Here is a 7,013-nt window from a genome sequence, read left to right as displayed (position 1 = left end):
GTGCATTCACTTAGAGTTTCTATTTCTCTATTGCAGTTTGTCCTTCATTCACTGCTTCTCTACTGTCTTAGTAGGTGTCATCATGTGTATAAACTACATGAAAACTGGATAGGTTTTACGAAATATGGAAACAAAAAATCCCATGCAGTTTGAACCAAGGAATGATATTTGTTTTGTTTGTACCTCACAAGTAAGAAATTCTCATGTGGAGACCACAATCCAAGTACAGGCAAAAGAGCCTGCTAATTCCAATTCCTTCTTCCACTTCCCTACACTTTCCTAGATCATCTTCAACATCTCTTTTGTATCTCTGTTTTTCACCTACTGTGGTACCAGAGGGAGGGGGCAATATTCCATTCGTAACTCATGAAACTCAGGATTTGTAGGTTTTTGGAGGTAGCAAGTATTGTTTAGAGCTGTGCCACCTCGAAACTTCACATTTACTTTCTGTTCAAATTTCCCTCCCAGTTTCAGTGGAGGGAATACTTTCAGCATCCTGAATAGAGACACAGTGGATTTACAAAATGCAGTGTTCTGAGTGTTTGCGACATCACGTAAAGCAGTTATGACTTTTTCTGTTTCCCCATTTATGCACTTATTCTCTGGATGTTGTTTTGACACAGACAATAAAACCTGTAGTTTCTGGAATGCACATTTTGCTTTACATTTGTATACATTTGGTGGGGAAAGCAGAGATAATGTCCTACAAGTTTCATAGCTGATTATTTCAGCCAGTAACATCCCAACTTCTGTTTCTGTAATAAAAAGTTGGTAAGAACATTGCAAATAATTTTCACCTCCATTTCTATAGGACTTTAAAATATTAATCACCTTCAGTTTCAGTTCTGAAAAAAAGGTTAACGTAACTGAATTAATGTTGCGGACTGAAATCAGCAGCTACAACTCTTCAAAGTATGCCAGAGAATGTAACAAATTAAGAGTCCCTTCACTGTCTGGCCATTTCAGCTGAGGTTGGTGAAACAATTGGATATGACTTTAGCAGAAAAAAAACAACAAACCAAACCAAACAAAACCCCAAACAACAAAAAAGCAAAGCCATTAAAACATGGTTTCAGTTTGGCTAGACAACATATCAATGATCTGGTAGTCCTACCCAGAGCACGCCTTCCAAAATCATAGAATCGTAGAATCAACCAGGTTGGAAGAGACCTCCAAGATCATCCAGTCCAACCTAGCACACAGCCCTGTCCAATCAAGTAGACCATGGCACTAAGTGCCTTATCCAGGCTTTTCTTGAACACCTCCAGGAATGGTGACTCCACCACCTCCCTGGGCAGCCCATTCCAATGGCAAATCACTCTCTCTGCACAGAACTTCCTCCTAACATCCAGCCTAGACCTCCCCCAGCACAACTTGAGATTGTGTCCCTTTGTTCTGTTGCTGGTTGCCTAGGGAAAAAGACCAACCCCTACCTGGCTACAAACTCCCTTCAGGTGGTCGTAGAGTGCAATGAGGTTACCCCTGAGCCTCCCCTTCTCCAGGCTAAACAACCCCAGCTCCCTCAGCCTCTCCTCATCGGGTTTGTGTTCCAGGCCTCTCTCCAGCTTTGTCACCCCTCTCTGGACACATTCCAGTACCTCAACATTTCTTGAATTGAGGGGCCCAGAACTGGACACAGTACTTAAGGTGTGGCTTGACCAGTGTTGAGTACAGGGGAAGAATAAGGTTCCTTGTCCTACTGGCCACACTGTTCCTCATACAGGCCAGGATGCCATTGGCTCTGCTGACCACCTGGGCAAAAGAAAAAAAAAAAGAAAAGTCCAGTTTACAGCTGTCACACTTGTGGAAGTTTCACTCTGATTTGATATGTTAAAAAAAAAAAAAAAAAAGCAGCTATCATTTTCTTCCATAGTCCAAACTATTTTTGTGGATACAAAAACATTCAGCAAATAGCTATTGGCCTGGGTGGGTGCCTAACTCAGTGACTTGTTTGTTCTACTCCTACAGGAAGCCAGCTACAGCATTCTTCCCATTCCAGAAAGGGTTTTGTTTGGCCTCAAGAAGACACAACATTGTTTTGCATTGAGCAATAATATATGCAGACAAAGGAGTCAGTGAAGACCTGGTGCTAGGAAGGTGCTAGAATGTTTGATGTCTGATTTTCAAAATATTTAATTTAAAACTTATCTCTTTTACTTTGAACTATTTATTCCATATTCTTCCCCAACAGCTTTGAGCTAGTGAAAGGAATACTCCAGTCAATTTTGTCTATAATGTCTCTCTGCAGAATGCAGAAATGCTGACACATTTATAAAGTACAATCCTGGTTTGAGTGTGCAGCTCTGGACAGAATGTAGAATTTACCCCAAAGGAGTAAATAAAAGCACTTGCACAGAACTGGAACTTATAAAGACAATAATATTTACAAAATCAAACAAAGTACAAAAGGTGTTAACTGAAAAAGGATATACACAACCAGCAATGGCCTAGCCTCCCCTGGACGGAGGCCTTGAGGATAGGCCTCGTTGTGCAGCAGAAATAAATTTCCCACTATAAAGCCTCCCTCCCACTCAGCGAGTGAGAGCAACATCCAGGAGTCCAGCGCCTGGAGCCAAGAGAGGTCTGGTTGGAAGGCCAGTCCCTTACATAAGGATAATACAGGAAATGGGAGTGGAATAACATAAGATAATATTCAAGCCTCCCCCTTAAGACTTTTCTCTGCCTCTGGAGAATTTCTTCTCTATGGTGTAACAGATTAATCCCTAATCTACAACAGGTACTAGTTCAATAAAGCAGTTTGGTTTACATCGCTTAGATGCCTTGGAGTTATTTAACCCAGCACCGTCCCAGACATCACACTGATATCATAATCTGGCATGTTGGGGTAATTTAAATTTGCATAAAGCAGACTTTTAACTACAGAATCAAGGCTCCTATCTAATTCTGCTGGTACTAAGAAGTTCATAACCTCACTGCACCTGGTTTGGTAAAGCCATTCAGTTACTGAGATAGAACAACATCTCATCCATGGCCATTACCTCATGTAGTAGGGGACTACTGATGGTTATTTTTAGTTCAAGGCCCAGATTTCTGCCTGGCTGCACAAGAACCTGTGTAATACAACTGTGTATGATTGCAAGGGAAAGCAAGAAGAAATTGAGAATGTTGTGGGTTTAAGTCTAGCTGAAATCAAGGACCACTATACACACAACTCCCCATTGCCACCAGTAGGATGGGAAGGAGAAATTGTGAGCAAACTGCGAAACCCCAATAAGAGACTTCAAAAGGACAATAAAAAGGATGAATGAACAGTAAGAATAATATCAATGGTAAAGAAAAGAATATATAAAATAAAGTAACATATAATGCAACACTCTCCCCCAACTCCCACACATCAAAAAATACACACCAGAGAACCTCTTCTATAGCAGGCACAATGTTCATGAGATGGAATACCTCACTAGTTGGCTGATATGGCTGTCCTGAGTTTGGGCCCTTTCAACTTCTTACGAAGAAAATTAACCATATTCTAGCTGAACCCATGGCAAACACCTCAAAAGGAAAAAAAATCTTCATCCTAGGATTGTTGAGGCAGAGGCACATAAGTGTAACTCTGAGTCTGAGTGCTGAGCAGCAGTAGTGGCACTTTCTCCTTCATTTCCTTGCATCACCGTGCAAACTATCCACCACTTCATATGTCCACTGGGCAGTCTGCCAGAATTAAAAGAGTTTCCTATTAAACTGTGAAGCAACAAAAATTTTCCATTGCTGTTCATCCAGCCTAGGGCTGAGAAGGCAATCCAAGGTTGAAATATTCAGCTCTTTGGTCATCCAATCTTTCTTGGTTTGCACTCAATTTGGAAAACAACCCTCTTAAAATCTGTAGTGAGACACATGTACATTGACTTCCTATGACAAAAAGACCAGAGTAAAATTACAGTTTGCTGTGTTTAACACTGGGAAGAATATATTACTTATTTTGAAGTAAAACCTGCTCTGTAAACATAGGCTAATTAAATAATCCATTATATTTACAAGCATTGTAATTCTGATGTGCGTAGAAAAAACAGTAGTCTTAAAACATTGGGACCAGAAGTGTCATACCTAACCACATGGACATCATATTCCCAGAGCACCTTAGCTGTTTCTTGGCTTACACAACCTAGAACTACTGATGCCAAAAGGGCTGCAACTCAGCTTAGGGCACAGCACTGCTACAAGGTGACTTGTACACCTGTTTCTGGCATGGCAAATTGGCAGCTATGTTGGAGACAACATTCCTGTGTTTTATCTTTGCATTTACTTTCATCTCTCCTTAAAAATTAGAGCAGAACCAACTCTAGGGCTTTGGATATGGTGCATACACATCAACCAAATGATCTTTTAATCTTATCATAAATGAGTCAGAAAATGTATGTCATCTGGTAATTGAAAATTTGGCACTAAAAGTATGAACAATTTGCCTTTCATTGTTAATAATATGTCACTTTCAAACTTTTAAACAATTCTTTAAATGTATACAAATCAGGTATGCCAGAGCTTAGCATATGATGAGGAGATCATTCTACAGAGAAACAACACCATGTATCAATACAGATTAGGACTTGCCCTGCTGGAAAGAAATTCCGTGGAGAAGAGCCTTGGAAGTCCTGGTGGACAACGTTGTCTGTGGCACAGCAATGTGCCCTTGTGGCTAAGAAGGCCAGTGATATACTGGGTGCATTAAGAAGAGCGTGGTCAGCAGATCAAAGGAGATTCTCCTCTCCCCTCTGCCCTAGTGAGACCACATCTGGAGTATTGTGTCCCCACTTCACACTGCTCCCCACTTCAAGAGAAACAGTGATATACTAGTGGAGGCTACAAGGATGATTAAGGGACTGAAACATCTTTCTTAGAAGGAAAGGCTGAGAAACCTGGGGCTGCTTAATATGGAGAAGGGAAGGTCAAAAGGAGATCTTCTTGACCTCCTTAGGTTTACGCTGGACGTTAGGAAGAAGTTCTTCACACAAAGAGTGATCACTCCTTGGAACAGGCTGCTTGGGGAGGTGGTGGAGCCACCATCCCTGAAGGTGTTTAAGAGGAGGCTGGATGAGGCATTTAGTGACATGGTTTAGTTAATTAGAAGGGTTAGGTGAAGGTTAGACTCGATGACCGTAGAAGTCTTTTCCAACCTGGTTAATTCTATGATTCTGTGATCTTACTATTTTTTAGAAATATCTGAAGGGGGGCTGCCAAGAAGAAGGGGCCATTTTCTTTTCAGTGGTGCCATGTGGTAGGATGGGGGCAATGGACACAAACTGGAAAACAGAAAGTTCCACATCAACATAAGAAAAAGCATCTTTACTGTAAAGATGGTGGAGCACTGACCAGAGATGCTGTGGAGTCTCATTTAGAGACATTCAAGGCCCATCTGGATGCATCCCTCTGTGGCCTGCCATAGGTGATCCTACTTTGGCAGGGCAATGAACTCCAGATCATCTAGAGGTCTCTACTATTCTGATTCTGTGGTGGAGGGGCAGCAGCCCCAAAACTGAGGCTTCTCTATGCCTCTACATGCCTGGACATGTTTTTCTGCCAGGGACCCACGAGGCAGTAAACAGGTTGGGTAACACACACACACACCCAGCCCATGTGCCCCTGGGGTCCACCCAGGTGATCCCCTATTGGGAGGGTCCAGGCAAACTGCTACTGCCTATTGGGGTAGGGTTGGGCTTACTGCCAGCCTGATTGGTCACTTTAGATGTCCAAATGAGCCACGAATCTCAGCCCAGAGCCTATAAAGAGGGGTGCATAGCAGCACCACGTGGTCAGACGGTTCAGACTGTTCAGAAGTTCAGAGCATTCACAGCATTCAGACTTAGAGGCTCAAGCTCACCTCTGATAGCAGCACCCTGCTGCCCTGACCTGCTTGCATGGCCTAGACACAGGATCAGGCCTTACTCATTTGCAAGCATTACTGAGACACAGACCTCTTGCATTGATCTCAGGGCGCAGTTAAGCTGTCTGTGTACCCTTTGAGAAGCAGAGCGCATGCACGCCTGCACTTCATACATATGTGGGGATCCGAGAGCCCCCTGCTTAATCCCAAGAGCAGCCATATGTATTGGCTTGCTGCCTTGCATTTATCTACAGAGCTCAAGTCTCCCTGAAGCACGGCATAGACCCTGCTTGCCCGCTGTCCTGTAAGCCTGGAACGATCCAGGCCCAGCAGACCTTCAGTCTGCAAACCTGCAAGCACAGCCTGCTAGCTGTGAGACCATGTTAGAAGCTGCACAGACAAATCGTTCTCCTGCACCGGGAAATCCTGCCAGCTGATCATCCCTGGACACAGCATCCAGAAGCCGCAGTATCAAGGCAGAGACCACTTCACCCCAGGAGAGAAGGTCAGAAAATCCTGTTTACCCCAGAGACTGGGAATCTTATAATTCTCCTGCAAGCCGGGACAGATTCCAGCTTTACCAAAACCCCAAATACTGGGCACATGCTGTGACAATCCCGGGAGGGTGACTAATGATTAATACTTAAGAGCAACACATCTAAGCAAGCTTTAATTCCTTTGTAATATAAGTTATATCTGTCTGAAGAGCAGACACAGTTTCAGCCCTTGCTGGGCAGACAGTTGTGGTGGAGGGGCAGCAACCCCAAAACTGAGGCCTTTCTATGCCTCCACATGCCTGGACATGTTCTTCTGCCAGGACCCACGAGGCAGTAAACAGATTGTGTAACCCACACACGCCCAGCCCGTGTGCCCCTGAGGTCCAGGCAGGTAATCCTCTATTGGGAGGATCCAGGGGGATCCAGGCATGTCTCTATTGCCTATTGGGGTAAAGTTTGGCTTACTGCCAACCTGATTGGCCATTTTAGATGTCCAGATGAGCCATGGATCTCAGCCCAGAGCCTATAAAGAGGGGTGCAAAGGAGCACCACGTGGTCAGACGGTTCAGACTGTTCAGAAGTTCAGAGCATTCACAGCATTCAGGCTCAGCTCTGATCCACAGCAGCACCCTGCTGCCCTGACCTGCTTGCATGGCCTAGACACAGGATCAGGCCTT

The sequence above is a fragment of the Pogoniulus pusillus genome, chromosome Z (assembly GCF_015220805.1).
Source record: "Pogoniulus pusillus isolate bPogPus1 chromosome Z, bPogPus1.pri, whole genome shotgun sequence".
In the NCBI taxonomy this organism is placed as follows: domain Eukaryota; kingdom Metazoa; phylum Chordata; class Aves; order Piciformes; family Lybiidae; genus Pogoniulus; species Pogoniulus pusillus.
This window is presented reverse-complemented; position numbering follows the sequence as displayed.